This window comes from Pezoporus flaviventris, unplaced genomic scaffold, assembly GCF_033815535.1.
Source record: "Pezoporus flaviventris isolate CSIRO_AGI_PZ_B2104156 unplaced genomic scaffold, CSIRO_AGI_Pfla_v1 ptg000063l, whole genome shotgun sequence".
Classification (NCBI taxonomy): domain Eukaryota; kingdom Metazoa; phylum Chordata; class Aves; order Psittaciformes; family Psittacidae; genus Pezoporus; species Pezoporus flaviventris.
In genome coordinates this window covers 6,085,163-6,108,287 of record NW_026892611.1, presented here as the reverse complement: position 1 = coordinate 6,108,287, position 23,125 = coordinate 6,085,163, and the positions used below count along the sequence as shown (strand labels likewise).

The window sequence follows — 23,125 nt, the reverse complement described above, 5'->3', positions numbered from 1 at the left end:
ATGAGCAGGGTGAGTGTGGCAATGGGGGCTGCTCCCCTCCTCAGTGCTTCCCAAGGCTTGAAGCCTTGCTCATGCGATGCTGTGAGCCGTGTGCTTTCCCAGGAGCCTGCAGAGTGAGGCACAGGATGCTGCATGTGAAGTGCCACGTTATCTTCCCAAGGCTGTTTGTCAGACCTCTGCCTCTGATATAATGAATGTCACCCTGTGCCCGTGCTCCTGCAGAGGAAGGGGTTTGGTCCCACACGGGGGAAGCAGCAAGTCGAAGGTCTCAGCACACGGGAGTGAATAACAAAACAAGTGGTTGTTCTTCACCCCCATGAGGTCTGTGGGAGATGCTGAGCTCCACAAGCAGCCTTGTCCCCCAGGCTTGTTGCTGTTGTGTTCTCATGGGAGTCTTCCAATGTTGACTGACAGTTCAGGATGGGAGATGGAGTGCAGGCACTGCTCCAAGGGAAAAGATGGAAAAGTCCATCTCAGTAAGGGTGAGGAGGACCTTGGATCATCTTGCAGTGCATCTCCTGTAGCTCCAGTTGTTTCCAGAGTCCCTCTGGCTCTGCAGCCCTCTGTAACTTCATGCAATAGAAACCAAGATGGCCTCAGTACACAGATATGAAATGTTGCTACCAGAGATGTGGGAAACTTGAGCTGAGGCTGTTCACCTTGGCCAGATAACATGGATGGGACAGGCTTGTTTTGCATGAGACCTCACATTGAGGCTTGGCAGCTTAGCATTGGGTGCCCAAGAGTATATCTACATCATGAATGTCCTTCCTGGAGGTATGTGTGGATGTGGGAGAAGGACCGATCCAGTACATGATGGGGGATTATAGCTATTAATGTATGTTGCCATGGTGAGTAACTAAAATCTTCCCACAAGCCCCATTCCTGCACCGCAGCAGGGGCCCTGTTGCAGCACACCTCATGCACAGCAGCAGCTTTTGAGCACAGGAGAAACCCACGACGTGGTTTCACCTCTTGGTCAATGAAAACGGTCCCTGGCTTGGGTTTAAGTAATGCTTTTAATGCTGTTCTGCACAGCATGGAGGAGCCATAGGGTACAGTATATGTGTGGATGCTGCCTGTCTTTGAGAATGCCATACATTGTTCATAACTGTTGTAAAACATCAGATAATCGCCTTAAAGGGAGAAACCTCTGAGGGGGGCTGTGCTTTGTCCATCTCAGGTACCAAACACAGCTCCTGGGTCCTGCACCCTTTCAGCCTCAGCACCAACACCAGGTCTCTCCCATAAACTGGAGCATAAACGGTGTTAAGATTTCCTTCCTCTGCTTCAGGGCATCAAGGTCAGGGCTCTGCAAGCTGCAGCAAAGATCTGCTCTTGGGTCCATCACCTGAGAGAGTCCATCCAGCACTGTTTGTAACAGGTACTGGGTATCCTGACCAACCAGGACCTGAAAGATCATGGACTCATAAAATACTTTGGGTTGGAAGGGACCTTAAAGCTCACTCATTTCCAACCCCTGCCACGGCCAGGGACACCTTCCACTAGAGCAGCTTGCTCCAAGCCCCTGTGTCCAACCTGGCCTTGAACACTGCCAGGGATGGGGCAGCCACAGCTTCTCTGGGCACCCTGTGCCAGCGCCTCAGCACCCTCACAGGGAAGAGCTTCTGCCTAAGAGCTCAGCTCAATCTCCCCTCTGGCAGTTCATCCTCAAATGGAAAATACAAGGTCTGCCGTGTTCCAGTTCTGTCTTTACTGTGACCCCCCAAGCTGCTGCTTGCTGGGCTTCTCCATTCTAACCCTGGGGAAAAAAGTGCCTGGCTTTGCTTTTACACTTCTTTTTTTCACCATGGATTTCTTTGGTTAGGAGGAAACATGGGTAATGGCTGCTGTGTGTCTCAAGGGGAATCCCTGACCTGAAGCTCATGCAGGCTCTCCTCCTTCCTTGTGCCTCTGAAGAGCAGGGCTGTGAGCCCAGATGTGGTCACCCAGCAGGTGCGGGTGGGCTGGTTACCTGGGCAGCAGCCAGGGCTCTGAGACTGTAGGGGAGGGAGCTGGTGGGAGCGACGGGAGCAAACCTGCTGTCCCATTCCCCCTCCGCACCCCTCATGCTGGGCAGTGGCTCAGGCAAGCCATTGCAAGGTATCGATTGTCACAGGAACAAAAGCAAAGCAGGAGTAAAGAGCAGTAATCATGTGAGAGGAGAGAAACTAGAGAAGTACACCACAGGTTCACTTAACTCCTGCTTGGTCGATAAGCTGCTTATTGAAACGCATTATTCTTCTGTTCCTGATTCCCAGAAGTGTCTGAGCTGCCTGGAAGACCATAACAAAACAGGCTGCCTCCTATGTCTGCCATTGATTTTAATGGAGAAAGACAGAGCGCTGTGTAATAAAGTGTAAAAAGATGATTCCTCCAAAACCAATAGCACAATGGAATATCAAAGATTGGTGATTACCATGGAGTTGTTTCGTAGTCTTGTCTTTGCACAACGAGTGGCTTGGCTGGCTTCTTGGCACCACCATCCTTTTTCATGGCTGTGATGCTAATTTAGGGTTCTCACTAAAGCAACCACACTGGAAGGTGGGCTCATCCCCATACAGAGAGGAAAACAAGATGATTTAATACTCGTTTTGTTACTCTGATACTAAACTAGTCATAATTTAAGAGCAGGTATTTCCTTTTTCAGTCTGTTCCTTCGAATAAGAGCTCCTATGAAGACTCTGTGGAACAGATTCCTTCTGGATTTACTGACTAAACAAAACATAACGGCTTGGATGAACTTTTTTTTTTGGATGAATGAAAAAAAATAATAATTCCAGACCTACCAAAAATGCCTCATTCAATGGCAAATTAAGTGTTTTGGTTTGGGGAATGGAGGGGAACAGCTTTGCTTTTGAGTTAAATTGAAGTAAATATAAAAGAAGAACAACTAAAAACGTGCCTGGAAAACATTTGAGCTGAAGAATGGGCTCCAGAGCGATGCTGGTGTTGATGTTGGCATAAATAAGTTTTATGATTTCAGCCTTGCCCAACTTGGAATTGTTATTTACTGGGGGGCAGGGAGGAGGACTGTCCTTTACCCAAAAGAGTTTGCATGGCCTGAGCCATAATATAACAAATGCTAGAATGTGATTTTAAAACACAGAGTTACTTTTAAAACCTAAGATCTGAAGGAGAGATTTGCACCAGATGGATTCTGTTTTCAGTGATAGTTGGGGGTCTCGTCTCTTTGACATATTATTATTTTAAAATGAATAGCAAGAAAAATGCCCAATTCAGGCTAAAGGAATGCAGCAGCAGAACAAAAAAGAAGTGTATTGTTTTAACTCTGTAGGTCCTATAGCACAGCCACAGACCTTGTTATTTGCCATAGGGCTGTAATATCATCCCTAAACCAAAGAAACTAGGAGCAGGGTGCTCTAACGTGCATGAGCCTGCATCATGTGGGAATGATGTGGTGCCAAACCCCTGCTTTGGTTGGGTTGTGCTGTGCTGGTGGCATCGGATTCACCAGTTACAGGAGCATGTTGGCCGTTGGAGCTGCATCTGCTTTTATAAAATCCCTGTTTTAGACCATCCCCTTGTAAGACCACGTATTTGCTGTCACCCTGACCCTGAGTGCAGTGGAGCTGGTGCTCTGTCCTGGAGCGTGTGTGCTGGATTTGGTGTTTCTCCTGCACCAGCTCTGCTGATGCTTTGCCACACCAGCTCTGCCTGGGACTTGGGAAATAGCCCCATCCCTGTGCCTGCTGCAGCTCCCTTATCAATAGCCACAACCATCAATCTGTCCAGGTTTGTTAGACCCTATCGATCGCACCCCAGAGGCAAGCACCCCTAAAGGCAGCCCTGAGACAGTCACACCACCAGCTTCCCCCCCCCCCCCTCCCTATTACTGTATTTAACCAGAAGTTGATGCCAGTAATCCCATCACTGAAACCTGCCTGGGTGTTTGCTGAGCTCCTTGCTCCCCCAGCCATTTCAGATCAGGTATGCTCTGTCCTCACAGGCCAGGCCAGCTGTTACTTGAATCTGCTCCCAAGAACGCCTCTCAAAAACCATTTCACGATGCTGGTCCTTTGCCAGCGTCGATGGATGCAACATCCCGGCTTACTGGAAATCCAGTGAGTCAAAGCGTGGAGACTGAGCAGCAACAAAGCAAAGCAGTTGGCTTGAGAGCCTGCCACTGCCTGCAGCGGGGCTGGGAGCACCTTGATCTCTCGCTGTCCACACCAGCACCCCAAACTGAAATCAGAAGACCAAGTTGTGTGGGTCTCAGCTTCTGTTGTTGCACTGTACTGGAGGAGTGAGGGTTGGCGTCACCCCCCTGTCCCCTCCTTTTTACCTGCATGTGTTTCCAAAAGCAGGTGGATGCCTTGAGGTCTTGGTGATGTTGAGGGCATTGAATGTGCTTTGATGTCTTGCTGCCAGGGGTGGGCACAGACACCTCTGGAGAGCTTTGGGCAGTCCATCCCATGTTTATAAACTGTTTTGGAGAGTTTAAACCTATGTGGAGGTATAGGACTAACCTAAAGGCCAGCCAGAGCTGGGAAGCACCATGCACTGCTTTAGTGCCATGGCTTTCAGCTCTCATGGCCATCTGCATTTTGGAAAGGGTTGGGGTGCATTTTCAGAGTCCTGAAGGCAGCAGGGTTCACACACACACCTTCTTTGTAGCAAGAGCTGGTCACCCACAGTCCCTTCTCCTCGCAGCCGGGACTGAGTGGAGCTGCTGATTGACCACCATTCAACCTCTTAAGTTCTCCTGAGTTTCTGGCTTCGTGGAAGCCCTCCAGGCTTTCCTTTCCCAATGGCTTACACCAGTGCCACCGGTCAGGTGATGTTTTTCCACCCTCAACCCTCCCCTGGTCACAGACAGAGGAGCCTGCCCATGGCTGAGCACAAAGAGCAAAGACACTCGGGAGTGTGAGCAAGCAGAGAGGCCAAGGCAGCCTCATGGAGAACTGAACTTACTCTGTGTGTCTCTGCAGGTTTGTGTCCCGCCGCCCCCTCCTCCCTGGAGACTGGTGTCACCCACAATAGCTTCGTTTTGAAAAGAAGGTGGATAGGTAAAGGAGAGAAGGTATAATTATGGGTGGAATCTGGGAATTTTTTTTATCAGATTGTGACACTGTCGAATGCTTTCTGTGCAAAGTATACTGTTGAAAAGGCAGTGTTGATTGTGCCTTTCCCACCACCATTATCAAAGCTCCAGTCAGTCAAATCCTCCCTGTTATTAAACGCTGCTCTGCAAGTCTGCATTGTGAAGCTGAAGGATATAATCACAGGTGCTAGACATGGGGAGAGAGCTGATCCAAAGGTGTGAGAAAAAAAAGAGAAGAAAACACAAAGACGAGCTGAATAAAAACACATAAATGAGGTGTAAAAAATCAGATTACAGGGGGCAGGGAAGGTGGGAGAAAAATGAAGCAGAAAAAAAATCCATTACTTGGGCTTCTTTCCCCTCCAACCTTTTGTTACTATAGAAGGAATGGGAAAGATGCAAGCCAACACACTGGTGCATTTGCTAGTATTTGTGAGCCCTGCTCAAGACGTGGTACTCGAGGTGATGCAGGTACCATGCTAGTGGTGTCACAGGGCCATCAGCATCAGCCCCTGCTCACACGCTGGTACCCTGCAAGCACTTGCATTGACCGTGGTTTCAAGTTAAAGCCCAGCACCAGCAGCACCCATCTGGATGGTCAGTGTGGTTTTCGGGGCACTGGATTGACCAGACACTGCTGGAATTAAGAATTGCATCCAAAGATTTGAAATTCAAAATATTAACGCAGACTTAGGCTCTGGGTAGAATATTTCTAAATTTTGCTGCCAGAGTGCATTAGAAAGGGGATGATGTCTGTCAGAGCTGCTGTTATAAGGGGTCTGAAGGGCTGCACATTGCCTTCAATGGTAAAAATAACATGCTCTGGTTGTGAAGCCAACAGATAATTTGGACTCCGAGTGCTCTGGTGCAGTGATGTCAGGCTGGAAGGGTTTGCTGCCACCAAGGTTTTAATTTCAGACTTCCCCTTGTCAAAGTGGACACATTCCTGCAGAACATTTCCATTTTGATGACCTTGCATTCTAAAACACTTGCAAGCAGTGTTAGCTTTGTCCTTTGAAGCCATCTAATACACCATGGAACGCAATCGCCCTCATTCCCCTTAAACACGGGTATCTCCAGCCGATGCCTCACAGTCCCTCCCGCATCCCTCTGTGCTGCCTTTGTGCATCTTACAAACCCCTCTGTCTTTTAACCAGCAACTTGACCACAGCAAAACTGGAACGAGTCTCCCTGCACAGAGCCAGCCTGGTCTGCAGCCTCCCCCAGCATCAGAGTATGTATTTGAGTCGATGTCAGTTAGGACAGAACTGGTGCAAGTCCAACATGGAGCTGTTCTGCAATACATTTGCAAACCCCTTTGAAAAGTAACACTCCGAGGTCAACTGGTGCAAGTCTGGACAGAGAAACCTGGGTACCATTTTAGCTGGGTTATAGAAACATTCCTGGGTAAAAGATCTATTAACAGGTAAAGCAATAGGTCACCTTTTCTGTGCATACAACACCAATAGCATATTAATGGAGCTCACACAACCAACTGGGCAGGCGGCAGGGATGCAGTCACGCTTGTAACACAGAATAACATAGATTTTTCTTGGTTCTAACCCAAAGCACCTTGGAAATTTGGCCTTATTGAGGTCAATAGAATGGGGTTTCTCCTGGATTTTGTCCTGACTCTTCTCAGAAGTAAACTGAGTTCGGAGAAATACCTATGGTCTCACCAGAGGAGTTTCAGAGTGATGTTTGCTGTCCTGTTTTATGCATAAGGATACATGAAATGATCATACAGCTTCCTTCAGCCCTTCATATCCCCCCTTCCACCCTTTCCTGCAAGCATTTGTCTTTGTGTTACTCTGAAGATCAGGGGCTCAGAGCATCACTTGTAAACCAAGCAGCACATGCATTGGGTGAGGTTAATGTTGAACACGGCAGGTCATCTCTCAAGCTAGTGTGACCTTGGTTCAAATCCTGCTATATTTCAATTGTTATGGATTTTCAGTGCCTCTTTTGTGAATGGGAACCTCTGAAATGAAATAATATGAGGTGCTATAGATCTGTTTGCTGGCAAGGTTATCACAAAGGCAGGCAGGATGGTTTACCTCTGAGAGGAAGCACTATAAAGCCTCCAAGGTCTGTGAAATACTGCCACTATAGACATGCATCAATGATGTTTAGGGTCAAGTTTTCAACCTGACCCTCAGACCAGCTGAAGAATGCAACTTTATTATCGTGTGATCGCTCCATCGTTCGCGTGAGTGATGCATGAAAGCCCAAGCAGCCCATGCGCAGTGAAGTGGTGTGCAGGGAGTAGCAGCACTACCCAAGACAGCGTTTCAAGGACATACTCAGGACTTACTTGTCCACATACAGTTTACCACTGATTTTCTGCTCTCAGCTGTAAAGAGGCAGCTACAGACTCAATATACAGAGTGACTCAATGGACAGAGGTGTTCTGGACCACAAACCAGGGACCACCCTAGAGAGAAGCACATGGTGAAGGAGGTGACAGCAGCTCGTGTTTCGAGCAGCGCTGGAATTCAGGCACTATGGAAAAGAGTAGAAAACCTGAAAAACCCAAGTCACAATAAAATGCCAGTGATAGCTGGGCTGGTTTTGTATTTTTCAAGCACCCAATGGGATTATATCCAAGCTCACAATGGAATGACATAAACCATGCACTCACCATTAATGGAGCAAAATGATTGATTTTTTGTCCAGTTCAAAACCATGATCCTTCTGGGGTATTTCCTTGATGCTATTTGCAGACTCAGCAGTGGGTTGATGAGGTGAAAAGAATAGTCCAGCTTGTGCTTGCTTGGCAAGGTTTACCTGACCTTCTGGGAGATACAGCCAGAGGAATCAGAGTACTGGCATTTGTTGGTAGACGTCTACATGGTTGAACTACATGTCATGGCTCTTGGTGTAACCAGGGAGGAAAATACAGTGAGTTTTTGTTTCAGTTGCAGGCTTCTATTTAAAATGGAAATCTTACTCCACCACAAGCAATGTAGAGTACGTTTCAAACCCTTGGGTTTGACTGTGTCTAGTTGAGATCAGTAATACTCATGCGAGGAACATGTTTTATCCCAGGGTATTCATGCTCCTATACAGAAGACAGAAGAAGCCAAGATTTCCTTTCAGGTGTTTAGAGCTGCAGATTTCAATGAGAAAGCTCTTCACCAGCATTAAAAAGGACAATGAAATAGTGTAGTGAGGGGCTGATTGCTGCTCCATGGGTCGCTCCTGCACACATTATAGACTATCTGCCTCACGTGATAATGACAGACAAGTAGATGACCTTTCTATGCTAATGATTTGGCTCCTCGATGAATTCATCCTATGTGATACAGGTAACTTGTCTTTACTCAGTGATGGATCATGTCATGAGATCCCAGAGCTTTTGTGTGTCAGTTAATGTTCTGTCAACACAAGCCCCTGAGAGGTTGTCCCAGATGTCCTGGATGACAGTTAAGCTCTCTTGAACAAAAGAGATGGTGCCTAGCGAGTCTGCAGGAGCTGACGCACTTCCTGAAGCACAACTGGTCATATCCCAGCAGAAATCCTTCCTGCGTCTGCTCCATACCTGCTGCTCAGAGCGTGGAGCTCCAGTGCAATAGCAGGGTTAAAAGCCTCCAGTAAACTGAACTGGAAAATATTGATCCAATTTAAAGCAGCATTACAAATGCCCAAACCATTGCATCCTAGCACTAACTAATTTTTAAGTATCTAATGGTTTTATCTGCTCTGCTGCACTCCGTAACATCAAGTGAATGTGTTAGTGTACACAGCTACTCCATCACAAACATTTTGCCACCCTGTACCAGATACAGACCCTGTATCTGTCCCACGGTGTCCTCTGGAATCAGTGTCATAGAGAAGGAAATTGCAGAGCCAAACAGGGAGGATGTGAGAGCAGTTCAGCTGATGTCCTGCCCATAATGTGCTTCTCTGATAGTGCCCTTTCACTGCATAGAAATCAGCATCCACAGAATTATTGTCTCTCCTTTTTATTGCTCTCACACTGCATTTTGAAGAGGTTGTAATGAGATTAGCCCCCCTCATTGCTTTACAATATGCATTTTTTATCTGGTTGTATATATAGAACAGGCTTTTTAACTGCATAAAGGTGTCACAGTGAGGTTCAGGCCCTAATGTATGACATTATCTCCTCTGATGATTGCAGTCAGCACCAGGCTATGCATAGAAAAGGCTGTTAACTGGTGTGTGGCGGTTGCTTGCCAAAACGAGATGCACTCACCTGGTAAATGCAGGCTGTTGCCTGCTACCCGAGGTCAGCTCCTCAGCTGATGCAAACAAGTGGAGCCCTGCTAGAATCAGTAGAGCGGTGTCAGTGTACACTGGGCAGCCGATGCTGTGAAAATGGGTAGCTCTTTTTTACACCCATCCCACAGATTTAAGTGAGGCACTAGTAAAAATCAAGGAGGCAGCTGGAGGTTATAGTGGGTAGGTTATAGCTCAAACATTGCTGAAACTCTGGTTTCAACGTAGTCAGTCATAATATGGCAATGAATGTTTTTCTGTGATCAAGTGATGTGCACGGGGAGAAAAGCTCCAGGCTTGTTCTCGGGATCATAGAATCCCAGCCTGGTTTGTGCTGGAAGGGTCCTTAAAGTTCACCCAGTTCCAACCCCTGCCTCTGGCAGGGACACCTTCCACTAGAGCAGCTTGCTCCAAGCCCCTGTGTCCAACCTGGCCTTGAACACTGCCAGGGATGGGGCAGCCACAGCTTCTCTGGGCACCCTGTGCCAGCGCCTCAGCACCTTCACAGGGAAGAACTTCTGCCTGAGAGCTCATCTCAGTCTCCCCTCTGGCAGGTTAAAGCCATTCCCCCTTGGCCTGTCCCTACAGGCCCTTGTCCAAAGCCCCTCTCCAGGTTTCTTGTAGACTCTTTAGGCACTGGAACTGCTCTAAGGTCTTCCCAGAGCCTTCTTTTCTCCATCAGGGTGCTGATGGAGACAGGAGGCCAGAAAGGTTTGGTCCCCCAGTCCCAACTTGAGCCCTCGTCCTGCCCCAGATGCTGATGTTCCACCCTCCCCTGAGCCCTGCTGGTTCTGAGATCTCAGCATCTCCCTGCACCACCATCCCCACTGCCTGTACCAGGCCACTCTCCAAAGACTGATTAGTGCCATGTAATTAAGAACCAAACCTAACCCCAGCAGTCACGAATGGGATGGTGTGGACAAGCTCTCCTGCAGGTTCTTACAACGGCCACAAAACCCACTGGACAGAAAGGGTTCAATTCACCCAAACCCTGTTTAGGTATTGAGTCTAAAGTTTACAGATCATTTTATTTTATAGACCAGGATAACTCGGAAGATGGGTTTTTTTTCAGCCTCATACAGTATTTTCTATGAAAGCCTGGATTCCCTCATAGATAAATAATGGATCTTTGCTCTGTTCCTGGGGGCTTTACACAGTTTAAAGAAAAGGAAGCAGAATGTGGCAAAAGCAACACTTCAAAGAGGTCTGTGTGAGCACCAGGGAGCGTTGGGCTTGGGAGATGAACAGCCACTCATTACAGGTATTTCAAAGCAAATATGATAACCAACGGTACTGAAATACCACCTAAGAGGAGTATTTGCACCTCTCAGGAGCTAAAAAGCTCCTGCTACAAAACCCTGAGGTAGGAAGGGATCAAGAGCAGAGGTCAAAAGGATCAAAGCTGAGTTTGCTGCTTCAGGTTTTGTTTAGAACTCATCCAACCCATGGTGGGTAAGCGCTCGTCAAGGTTTAGTGTCTCCAGCTCAAAGCTGAAAGTCTTCATTGTTAAATTAAACCAAGCAAACAGTCATTAGGTTTTACGAGAGAACAGACTCAAGTGCTCTGGAAAACCAGAATTACTGACATGACAGAAACGTTTTCTATTCCATTCTTTTCCAGAAGTTTGGGGAGAATATTTTAAAACCCAAGGAACTCGTGTATTGTATCGATAATTCCATTGATAATTCCATTTGTCCAAAGAAACATCTCACTCCAAATGAAACTCTGTCCACTTTCTGAGGCACGTGGCATGCGAACTATTTATTACTCCCCATAATTTCTGTGCAACCCTTGTTAGTGTTGCCAGCAAGTCCCAAGAGCATAGAATATGGAAACTGCTGCTGGTTCAGATTTGGGGCACAGCAGAACAGCTTTTGTCCCCAGACACTTGTCTACTTCCCCCAGCTCTACCAACCAGGTGGGAAAGAAAAGATCTCACCTTTCTGATGGAAACTGGCATTTTCTAGATGCTGCTGCACCTGCTAGACTGAGGGTGTGAGATTTAAACCAATTAGTTCCATTTGCAGGAAACCAGGCCCTTATTCCTCTTTGAAATAGCTTGGTTTGATTTAATTGAGACTAAATCCGTATTAATACATTTATTAAAGGTTCTGCCTGCCTGTGTAACCCAAGGCAAGTCACTGCAGCCAGCTGCCCCGTGAAGCCCAGTGGGAATTGCTGCGGGGCCGGGCAGGGGTTAATCCACCTTGTCCCTAAGCTTGTCTGACACTTGTTCAACTCGATCTAACTTAAAATTCCAGCCTCTCATTCCCCCTTTTTAACTCTCTCTGGTTTACTGGTGAGCCTCAAAGCAAAGATTCCCATGGAGCAGCATTAGCAATGCCTGGAGCCAGCTGTGTTGTAATCACACACAAAGCAGCACAGCTGGATGTGGGGCAGACTGCTTAAATAGGGGCTGTAGCAGTTTGGCCTGCTTTCATGAGAGGCTCAGAGCTACTGGAGCTGGGAGCAGAGCCACACCATCTCTAGAGCTGCATGGTGGGGAACCTGTGGAAGATGGATGTCCTCTCTTAGGACAGCACACGCAAGCCAAGGTAACGCCTGAGCAGGTTTCTGTCTCTTTGTGCTTCCCTAAACTTGTTTCTTGCTGTTGTAGCACACCCAGGGAACACAGGCTTCTCTGCAGCTTGTGCTTCTACAGGGCATTTTATGAAGGGCTTCCAGGTGTTAGCTACCTTAGGAGGTGTCCCCTCCACTCTGTGATGTGGTGTGTCCTTGCAGGGGAGCAGTGACCTGCTTGGGTTATGAGGAGCTTCTAGAAACCTGTTTTTGTATATGAAATACGGGATTGTTTCCTGATGAATGAACTGGATTTGATGGTTATGGTCTGTCTTTGAGTGTAGCGGGTGAAAAACATCGCTCCAGGCACAGTAATTATTGCAGGTATTTGTTGTCTGTGTTGCAGCATTGCTGTTGCAGGCAGGGAAACTGAGGCATGCTTTACAGGCATAATGCAGTGCTGGTTTTCAGGTTTGTTACTGAGTGCTCCTTATGGTGCCTCTTAGAGCTCAGTAAGTACCCTCAGGAATGAGAGAGTTGTAGAACAAATACTCATGTGTCTTCTAAAGATCATTGTCAGAAGCTGCAGTATACTTCAGGCTCCATAACTGAGTGCTGAAGCACAGCTGAGATAGCTTGGAGAGCCTCTTGGAGGCTCAGACAGCACAGACCTACAATCCATGTTATGGGGTCATCTAAAGGACCGGTTGTACTGAATATGATCAAAACTTAGGTGTCTCTGGTGGAGAAATTCTGATCTGGCCTTTTTCAGGCTTGGTGCCTTCCCTTTGAAAGGATCCTTTGTTCTGCAGCTTTTGGGTTGAAATTAAATCATGGCTCTCATAAATACTGATTTTCTTCTGGTTTTTGACTGGCTGGGAGCCAATCCTATATCCTGTAGATACTCATGCCCCTTCCCCTGCATGCATACATCACATTAAAGGTTTTCCCACCTTCCAAACTGGTGAAGACTGGGGCATTTGTTACTTCTGTGGAAACCATGTGAGAGAAATTGGAAGGTGTGAAGGGCATCCTTGTGCCCTGGCATGGGTGACCCTGAGGTTTATAAATGCAGCAGCAAATTATGGACCTTTAGGGGTCTGGGTATTGGTGCAGCTGGTGGAATGAGCTCCTGTGCAGTTTCTGCCTCTGGGTTGTTCAGGAACCGCTTCTGACTCAGGGGGTTGAGTTGTCACTATTCTTCAGGCACTGGCTGGGAAGCTGCTGTTGCTGGGAGGGGTGTGACAAGTCCTCTGTGAGTGTTTGGTGGTTGCAATTCAGTTTTACCCAGTCTGTGGCTGGTCACTGGAGTCCTACAGTATCACTCTCACTTCCGTGTTCCTTTAAGTTAGGACACAATGGGTAACAGGCTGTAAGATTTGGGGGGAACCCTGATTTGTGCCGCCTTGCATGCAGCTTTTGGGAATTGCAAGCTTTTCCCAAATGCCCTGTGGTTTTCCCAGTGCTCATGAGTCACAGGCAGCCACTTCCATTCACAAAAACATTTATGAGATTGGGGTTTTAACTATTTAATCAGGTCTGTGATTCTGATCTCTGCTTGAGCTTGCTGGAAATAGTCACACAAACTTCACTGGGCTGTGGCTCTGGCCTGAGTTACTCGATCAGCATGTGATTATATACAGAGACTGTAAAGTGTGCTTGCTCAGAACCTTCCAAAATTAAAAGCAAATGCTCAATGAAGATGAAAAAAGACCTGGCTTGAAAATTGCCTTTGAGAACCCTCAAGCCAGTGTAGTTCTGGCTATGGTTGTGTCTTTTTCTGAGACATTCTGAGGAATGTTGTACGTTGGGATTTTTTTGCCCTATGTTCCAGTAGGTTCTGCTGGAGATGGTTTGAAGGATTGGGATTTGGGAGATGGATTAGCAGGCAGCGAGTTGGTGAGAAGGTCAAAAAGACAACATACTGCATTACTTTATGTACGCTGCTGTTCTCATCTACACATATATCTGTTAAATGGCAGTGTATTCTATATGCTTTTTTCTTTAGCATAACTCTTGTGTGATTATATTCATCTCTTATCAGTCTCTGTCTATGAACCACTGTAATGACAGGCAATCAGTAAGCTTGACTGATAGTGACTATTCTGAAGTGCGTTTTTCTCTAAGGCCACATGTTCAAAGCATGAGTGCTGCAGCTGAGTGCTGGTGAGATGGATGCAGAGAGAGGGGTAACTCCATGGCCCACTTGATGTTGTGCCACCCTTGTGCTAGCCTCTAGTGCAGGTGAGCGGGGCTGCTGCTGGTGATGCTGAGTGCCAGGGTTTGGGCAGGAGAGGGACTGAGCTGCCTGCAGGAAGGTTTAGTGCTGCTTTGGCATCTTAAATCCCCAGAGTAATCAAGACCTGACACACAATTGCAGGCGGCTTAGGGAAAGTGCCTCGCTTGTCACTACATGGCAGTTCATTGTCACCCTGTCAGGCTGTGCAGGGGCTGCTGTCTTCCATCCAAATCCTCACCTGGCGCTGCAGCAGGAAAGCTCATCCCGTTTGGGCAAACGGCAAGCTCACGAGCTTTGCTTTATTGAAACCATCAGGCTTGGCTAAAATCTCTTGGTCTCAGAGCAAAGCCAATGACTTCATCCTTGGAGCTGCCTCCACGTAACCTTTGCTTTCACAGATCTATTAGGAAGCTCCCCGGGAGGGAAAGCCCAGCTGCCAAATAAATCACATGTTCCTGGCAGAGAGGTGTGAGATGCTCGACAGGAACCTGAGCTGCCTGCAAGGGGAGAGAAGGGGGATCTTCTGCAGAGACTTTTCGAGCTTGTGCAGGCATCAGCAGGGCCAGATCCTCTGCTGGAGCCCATTGGTGTAAAGGCACCAGTTCCTGTTCTGTTGCTCTATTCCCAGTGAGGAGATGGGCAGAGTCTGTGTATGTGGTAGGTAGGAAGGAACTCGTAGTCAGCTGCAGGGCTTTTCTGTTTTCCCTTTTGATTAAAAGCAGATATATATTTAAAAAAAAACATTTGCAGTGGGAAGCTATATAATTTAGTTTTAGAATTTCCCATTTAATGCTCCCCTAATGCCTGTGAAGAGCTTTAAGTTGCAGTTCATGATTTGAATCTTTATAGGCAATTAGTTGGAGAAGGACCTGGAGAAACACAGGTAAAGATTTGCACGGATTGGGGTAGGATGATAAGAATGTAGGATGAAGACAGAGCCTGGAGGTTGAGGAACTTAGCTATAAAAGGGTGGGGAAAAGCTTCTGTTATCTCAATTCTTTATAAATGCTTGAGCATCAATATTGTGTGATCCAGGGGTCATGTCAGCAACCCATAATTCAGGCTTTGCTGGACCACAAGCTGGATTTCCACATGTGTATCTCTGTAGTACACATCTCCTTGTGTCCTCTGCATTTCATTTGTTGGCTCTGAGCTGACACCAAGAAAAGGGATCTGGGACTGGAGATTTCCCTCTACACCCTGCCTTTGTGGTCCAGCCTCAGCAAGGGCAGAATTGGTTGTGAGAGTGATGCCATGTGCCAGAAGGTGATGGTCAAAGGCTCCCTTTCTGGAGGGCACAGGGACGGTCTAAAGCCCTGCTGCTGGGCCTGCAAAAGAGCAAGGGCTTGGCTGGAATTGCAGGGGTTGTTTTACATCTGTCTCCTCCTGAAAGGAGACTGGGAGAAGACAAATGAGATGTGAAACTTGTCTTACTTTTGCATCATTCCAGCCTGATTTCAGAGGGATTTGAGCCTTTGTTTAAGGTAGTCCAGGGTTTTTGCAGAAGAATGTAGATGTTGCTGGATCAGGCTTTTAGTCCAGGGTTTGTTTTTTTTTTTTTTTGGAAGACTTTCAGTTTCCAGCAAGTGTTTATTTCAGTCGACCTGTGATCCAAAAGTATTTATAGTGCCCAAAGACTGGAAATAAGAGGTGAATGGGGGAAGGAAAGGGTTAACTATGCTCTTGAAGATGGGTCAAATGAGTAGGTAGTTGGGCAAGCCAACGTAATGTTTGTCTTGGCATTAGTGATTTGATGCTGAAGCTACAACCATCTCCAGTGATGTTGTGTGCAGTTCCTGTCAGGGGTGGGAGGTTGGGATGCCCCCAGCACTGCAACAGATGCTGATTAATGGCACCCAGGTGAAATCAAGGCTACCCAAGATGGTCCATATGCTCTTCATCAACCCACAGCTGTTTTGCAATGAGTGTCTCACAGCAACAACAGGAGCAACCTGGACATATTCTCACAGCTGAAATGGTGACTTGTCCTGCTGTTCGTAGGTCTTTCCTTGCATGTCTGCTGTACAAAGCTTCCCATTTATGTGCTGTGGCCATGCTGTCAAGGTATAAGTAATCACTTTCATACTTACTGAGCTGCCTGGTCACCAAGGTGTCATATCTGATGGGCAACAGATGTCTGCTTTCTTCCAGGGCTTACAGCATTGTGTTATTGCTGTTATTTGCTCTGGCTCCATGCAGCCAGGCAGTGGAGGAGGGGCAGGTACTAATGCCTGCTGAATGAATGGCACCTACAGTCTTCCTTTTGCTTTGGGGGGGGTCGGTTTTGAGTGCTTGAATAATACCCATTGCTCACAGATTCAGCGTGTTTCCTCAGGAATGAAATCGCATCTCCTGCAGTGGAAATACCTGGCTTATTCAGATAGCCTTTATCCTGGCACAGTAGTGTTCAGCTAAGGGAGACTTGTGTTGCTCAAATGTCCCTGTGCAATGCTACGGAAGACAAAACAACCTGTGAGTGAGATGAGGACCGTGTCTTCTGAGGATGTGCCGCGAGTCCGACGTGCTCAGGGACAAAGGAGGGAGTTGTGCCTCCCATGGTGCTCCGCAACGGTTCATGCACAGTTTGTTGGGGATGGAGAGAGTGAGGTGGTGCCCCTGACTCAGCTCCAGTGCTGCTGCATCCCTTTTTGCCTTTGAAGAAGTGCTGGGCAGCCTTAAACTTCCTTGGATGCCCTCCGGGAAGCCTGGTTTAATGCCTCATGTGAAGGACATGATGCGAGATGTTAAAAACATTTTTTAAAGCCTGGAGGTGACCTATGAGGCTCCAGGAGGCCGATTCCTGTGTAGCAGCAAGCAGCCACTTTGTAGCTGACACCTCAGAGCTGCTGAGCCTCTTGATACAGCAGGTATCCCTCTGTGGAGAGGACTTGGCTAATCCCAAGTTGTTCCAATGGGCTTCCAGGGGAGCTGCTGGGAAGTGAGTGATGGGGACAGTTGTGGCTCAGGTTAAACTGAATCCAGACCCTGAGCCAAATGCTTCCTGCTGACTCTTAAGTAGCCCCCAGTCAGTACTTTAAGCTGTTTGCCCCATGCTTCAGAAGTGTTGATCTCTCTAATCTGTGACGGCCCTCTGTGCACAGAAGGTATTTGACCTGTCTACAGCAGGACCTATGATCTGCAGTCTGGGAAAAAGCCTGGAGAGCCATGGCCTCGTCTCCCTCACCCCATGCAGATCGCAGACCTTATCTGCTGGTGCAGATGGCCACATGAGTGCTTCTTGCTTTGATGTGACCAAGTCACATCCAAGTGTCCCCAGCAGAGCTGTTCTGCGGGTGGCTTGGTCCCTTTTCTTATAGTTACTGCTGGGATCACAGCTATGAGACCAGCTTAAAGTCCTCTGCCCTTTACTGTGTGTGATGTGACATTCATTTCCCTCTTGCAGTGCTCAGACCCACATCTGGAAGTCTGTCCCCTCCCCAGCTCTACCACCCGCAGCATTATTGGCATAGTGCCGGTGCAAGGGTGAGTCAACATTTCCTGCTGCCTTGCTATATGGGGACCCACAGACAGTTTATTTTGGCAGGAATTTGGGCTTTAAAACCCCCAGGAGACTGGGGTTATCCTGGAAGATGTATCCTCTGCAGTAAGTGCCTGATTCGGTCATTAGAGCTAAAGGATGGAAAAAGAAATGCCAGTTCAAGGATGAAACTTGGCTCCATGGAGATACCTGAGCTTTGTCTGCACTAATACTTGTAGTAATAGGAATTAAATTGGCTCATGTAGACACGGCCCTGAAGGGCAAGAAAACAACTTCACATTTCCTTTTGAACCTCTCTTTCAAGCCAGCCCTTTTTCAGACTTCAGGTGGTGTCTTTACTGCTGTTTGTTATGCTGTTGCCTGGAGGTCCTCACTTGCATGGCAGCCTGCTGTGCCAAGAGCTGTGTGCATGTTTAGGAGGGAGACCCACATGGAAGAGATTAAAATCTATGCAGACAGAAAAGGGAACACTTCATTTTGAGAATGAGGGGCTGGCTTGGGGTTGCTGTGGGTTAAATTCAGATGGGACATGGCTGTGGTCCCCAGTGCTCCTCTCTGGAGAGCTCTGTTTGATGGTAGGACTTGCTGCATGAGAAGTGGCCCCCAAACCACATGCTCATACCTGAGCAATGCATGCATCTATGTCCCTCCTGACATTAGGTTACTTCAGCATACCTGGCTATAAAATGCTTGGCTTAATCCACGTGTGCTTCTGGGGGAGCATCTCAGGGCAGGAAAAAAAGGCTTGTCTGTGTGGCCACAGGCAGAATAAGATCCTGCCTCTCCTAAAGCAAAATCTGGTGTTTAGCCACAAAAAGCTCAGGAAACAGCTTTTCCAATCCAGTGCGCTCATCTTGGCTGCAGTCTGTTCAGGGAGAGGCATCCACAGCTCCTGCCTGGCAGGTGGGTCTCATCCTGCATTGAGCAGCAATGCTCTGCCTTCATTATTTTTCAGGATAAAAAGGTTTTCATGCAGTCTTGCTGAATAACAAGTTCCTGTGTCACCAACTCTTGTCATCATCCACGTTAGCCTTTGAAAAGCCAAATGCTTTGCCCATTGTCTTTGTAGGTAAAACAAAAAGAAATAGCATCTTTCTACATCCTCTGGAAGACAAAGCCTTCCAGAGCGCAGATGACAGCTTTCTTGCAAGCCTGGCTCCTCAGCAGTTTGAGTGCTGTGCATCTGATCAAGCTCTCTGCAACCTCAGATTAACACTGTCAAGCATAATGAAGGGGGCAAAAATATCACTGTGTCAATAGGGGTGAGGTGGATCAAGCTGTCTCCACTTGAGGAGACGTGTGCCTGTCTCATGATGGCCATTCTGGCTTTTGTGTCATTTAAAAAAGCACTATTCAAATCCTGATTCTTCCACAGGCTTCTCTTAGCAGGAGAAATGGACCCCAGTTCCCTTGGTCACACTCAGGACTGAATGTGCATCCATGCTGCAAAGGCATTTGGAGTGGATCTGGAGTTCCATGTGCCCAGATTAGGTCTCCAAAGCACAGAAGTCCCTCAGTCTCTCTTCTAGGTTGGGCCCATTTCCAAGGTAAATGCACGTATTCGCAGACAAGCTGTGGAAATGAATGCCTTGTCTGCTCTGGGGAAGAGCACAGAGGTCTGGAGAAATATTATTACAGATGCCTGGCTGGAATGACTATTCCTGCCTTTTCTAGGGGCTGTACCCCCAGCAGGACAGCACCGAGCGGTTTCGGTGATGCATTAACAGCAAGACTAGTATGTCAGCTATTCTTCCCAGCAGGACTTTATGCTGAAGGATCTTTTAATTGCTGCCTCTCTGTTTTTGGTGACGGCTTCCCAAGTGAGCAATGAGCTGTGGGAAACCTTGGACCATCCTGTCTCCATTGTATGCTCTGCACACCTAACCTTCCCCTGCTTAACCACATGGCCTGGGAAGAGCTGGTAGCTCCTTGTTGGGACAGCAGAGCTCTCCCGATGGTTTAAAGCAAGAATGAGGAATTGCAGAAAATAAGCAGTCATAACCTATGCTTCATTAGCACACTCACCTGGGCGCTAGAGTCCCTTTTATCACCCTTACCCGTGCTACTGGACACTTCTTTCAGTTAAGTAGGGAAAGTCCCACAAGCTCTGTCAAAACGGCATTCAATCTGCACATGGGAAACCTGAAGCAATGCTTTCCTAGTTTGTCTCCAAAGGGTTTAAAAGCAGCATAGGAAGTCATTTAGGAATACACACGGGGGAAGGGGGAAAAAGGTGTTGGTTTGGTACGGGTCAAGGCATTCAGCTTTGGCAGGAGAGTGCTGCTGGTTTGCTGCTGTCTGGTATCATCTTCCAGCTCCATGTATGAGCTCTCCACCGTACACCCTGTGTCGTGCGGCTGCTGTGTCTGCTCTACTATGGGCATGAACTGCCTATGGGGCAGAATGTAGAGTCCTAAATCCCATAGGAGACTTGAAAGAAGGCAATACTCTCCAAATCTGTATCCCTTAGCTCAAGATGCTTGGGTCTAGAGTGTCTAAATCCATTCCCCTTTTCAACCTGTGTGTGAAGCCAGCTCACACAGATGTGGCCAAGCGGTTTCTTTGCTCCCTAAATCTTTTAGACAAATCTTTAAGAGCAATATATAGGTCATATGGATTTCTTTCATGATCTCTTAGCACTCCATGACTTGGAGATCATCGTGGCTTGAAAGTTTTTCTCACACTTCAATGTTTTGATTATCCTGAAAATCACTTCAGCAACAAGTTTGGTCCCTTCTCCTGCAATAATGTCTGAATAAATCATCTCTGATGTTAGTACATATGGCATATCAAAGCAATCTGGCTTAGTCTGTGAAATATATTCTGTATTAATCTCGCCTTACCTGTAAGTGAGGTAGCAAAGCATCCGCAAACACACAAACTACTTGATGTTTTTCCTCTGAATCAAGGAAACCTGTCTCTGTGGTCCTATTATCTCCTCTTATTAAGTATGTTTTCATGCTGTGCTTTTTTTTGTGCCCACAGTCAATAACAATTTAAATGATACTCTTTGATGACCTTTGTTCACATCATTTATTTCCATCTCTTTATCTGATTTTGCCAACAGGACCTAATTTGAAAGAGGCTGCAGTTCAGCGGCAGGAGGGATTTAAACACTGTTAAGACTGACATTTTCCCTCATCTCACATCCCGTGGGGTACCTGATTGCAAATTTATAATACACCAGAGGTCTTGCCATCGGAAGATACAGCCTTACAGTAACAGCAACTAATTTAAAATAGATCTCCAGTGCATCAGTGTCTGGGGCTGGTTTACACAGACTAATTAATCCTTATTTGACCTGAATTAACTCTTAATCTGTGTGAAATGAAAGAGCTTTACCGGGATACAGAAAAATTTGAAAGATGGAAAACCCTTTCAGAGCAGGAGGTTTCTGCGGCTCAGTCACTTGTGGATTAAATACTTGTTGGCTGCTGCTGTGGAAAATCAGACCCTTCATTTATTTTCTATTCTGACCCCCCCCGTTATTGACCAGAAAATACAGGAAGGGGCGGAGGATTTATTCGCTACCCTTGGTAAGCGATGCAGAAGCAGAGCAGAAGAGTTGTCCCTGCTGTTTCCTGCTGGTATCTCGGGTTTAGCCAGTAAATCTGCAGGATGGCACAAGGGAGACCATATTGGAACAGATCTTCCCTTTGATGTCCCCAGATTGCACAGTCCCCAGGTGAGAGATGGCTTCACTTGGGAGCAGTTGCCTTGGTAAGGACTGCAGATGTGAGTACTGGGTAAATACAGAAAGATCATAACAAATGCTCCTGATGTAGCCTGCCCAAAAGCAGGGGGATGTCCCCACCCCATATCTTTGGGACAGGGGGGATTTGTCCAGTTGGAAAACAACCCAGGCTTTCAGGCTTAAAAGTTGGTCCATCAGGTTTGATAAAATAACAAGCTCAATCAGATGTCCTCTTGTGCCTCACAGGACGCTCCTAGAGCACAGGATGAGCCCATGGCTCATCCAAGCTGATCTCAAGAATCTAAATAAATGAACACATCCTGGTCCATAGTACACCATGATGTACTTAAGTAGGTTAAGTAGGGTGTGCTGGGTTGGAAGTGGGATGTGGAGACCAGAGCCTGAGGCAGGATAAGTCAAGGCTGCCCTGAATGTGACTGTGCTTTCACTACTGAGCTCTGGGATCCTGTTCAGCGTTCATGCATGTGTTAAGGGCTAGCTGGAACTTTGGGAAGCTGTAGAAAATAAGTGAATGGTTGGAGAAGGTTGGACCTGCACATCTAACCTGGTGTTCTGGTTAGATCTCATGGCATGCTGTGCCCAATGCCCCTGCTTGTGGAGACATAAGCTCCCTCAGAGCTTATCACTGGTTTGTTCTTGTCTGTATTTCATTGTGCAAAGACAGTTGAGAGGTGCTTGGGGATGATCAGAAGACCATATAATGTCATGATGTGCCAGGTGAGATGCCTCTCCTGATGCTAGGAAGGCAGCAACTTGCTTTTCTCCTTTGTTCTTTGCACACTGTTCCCTCACCCCTGCTTACCTATTACTTACTCTGTTTGAAACTCCAGCTAATACAGGACCATCACACCTTGTCTAAATACCTAAAACAAAGGGCAGCATCCTTATTTCTGGTTCCTGAGCATTGCCCTGTCCAAAATCACCCCGGACACCTGAGGCAGGAGCCTGGTGTGAGCCCCAGTCACCTCCATAGTAAGACCTTCCCTACAAATGTTGCTGTGAATGCCATTATTATTGCATTAAATGTCCATTGCCCCAGCAGAGAGGTGCTTTCAAAAGATGCTACCACATTATGCAGAATAAATGTCACCCTCTCAAATGAGCAAGCTGTCGAAGGCTTGAGGTACCATTTAAAGGTTAGCTGGTGTTGCTTGTATCTCTATTTTCAATTACCCCCACTTGTTGGCTTTGAAGTCTTTAGTATGGAAAATAAATCGTAGCTCAATGTGCTGCTCCATCATTCAGTAATGCCTCATGTGACAGTCTCAGAAGATCACAAGATTATAGTGATAAGGGTCTAGTTTTAAAATGTTTACCGTTTCCCAGTTGGCTCTTTGACCTTGGACTGCATTAATGTGCCGGTTTTAGGTCTGTTGTGCCATTTTTAGGTCTAATGCCAATCTCTGTCTTGCAACATATCATCATTTTAATGCCCGATTTTCCACTCTGAATTATGGTAATTTATTGTAATAGTGTGATTTGACCTTTTCAGTATTTCCTGGTTTTATTGGCTAGATGTTTTGTCCCTTTCTCCAGAGGTTAGCAGGACTTTTGGGGTAGCAGAAGAGGCGAGTGAGCCTATCAAAGCACGCAGCGCTGAAAAGGGCAAAACACAAGAGCCTCCTGCTAATTCAGGGGCTGGGGAACACAGGGAAATTTAAAGGTGATGCTTGTGGCAAACCCCATGCCAAGAAGAGAGATGACATGTTGTCAGCCTTAGAGAGGAAAGGGCATCTTCAGGAGTGGCTGAAGCGATGTCCATGAACCTCCATGTGTGAAGCAGGGCTCTGGAAGGGCTTGTTGTGCCCTCACGGTGCCAGCCCGTGTCTCACCAGTGTGGAGGTTGCT

At 47.1% G+C, this 23,125-nt stretch overlaps 1 long non-coding RNA gene across 2 annotated transcripts in view; it reads left to right on the top strand.

Moving 5' to 3' along the window:
• LOC133277977 (uncharacterized) overlaps positions 1–22,507 on the top strand; it is a 33,875-nt gene extending 11,368 nt beyond the window's left edge. Inside the window, exons 3-4 of one of the 2 annotated variants that reach the window (XR_009746410.1) lie at positions 4,953–5,022; positions 20,630–22,507. This is a non-coding gene — a long non-coding RNA (uncharacterized LOC133277977). Of the gene's footprint in view, positions 1–4,952; positions 5,023–6,222; positions 7,580–20,629 lie in introns of those variants that run through there. The other variant, XR_009746409.1, reaches the window with a different exon arrangement.
• The last annotated feature ends 618 nt before the right edge of the window (positions 22,508–23,125 follow it).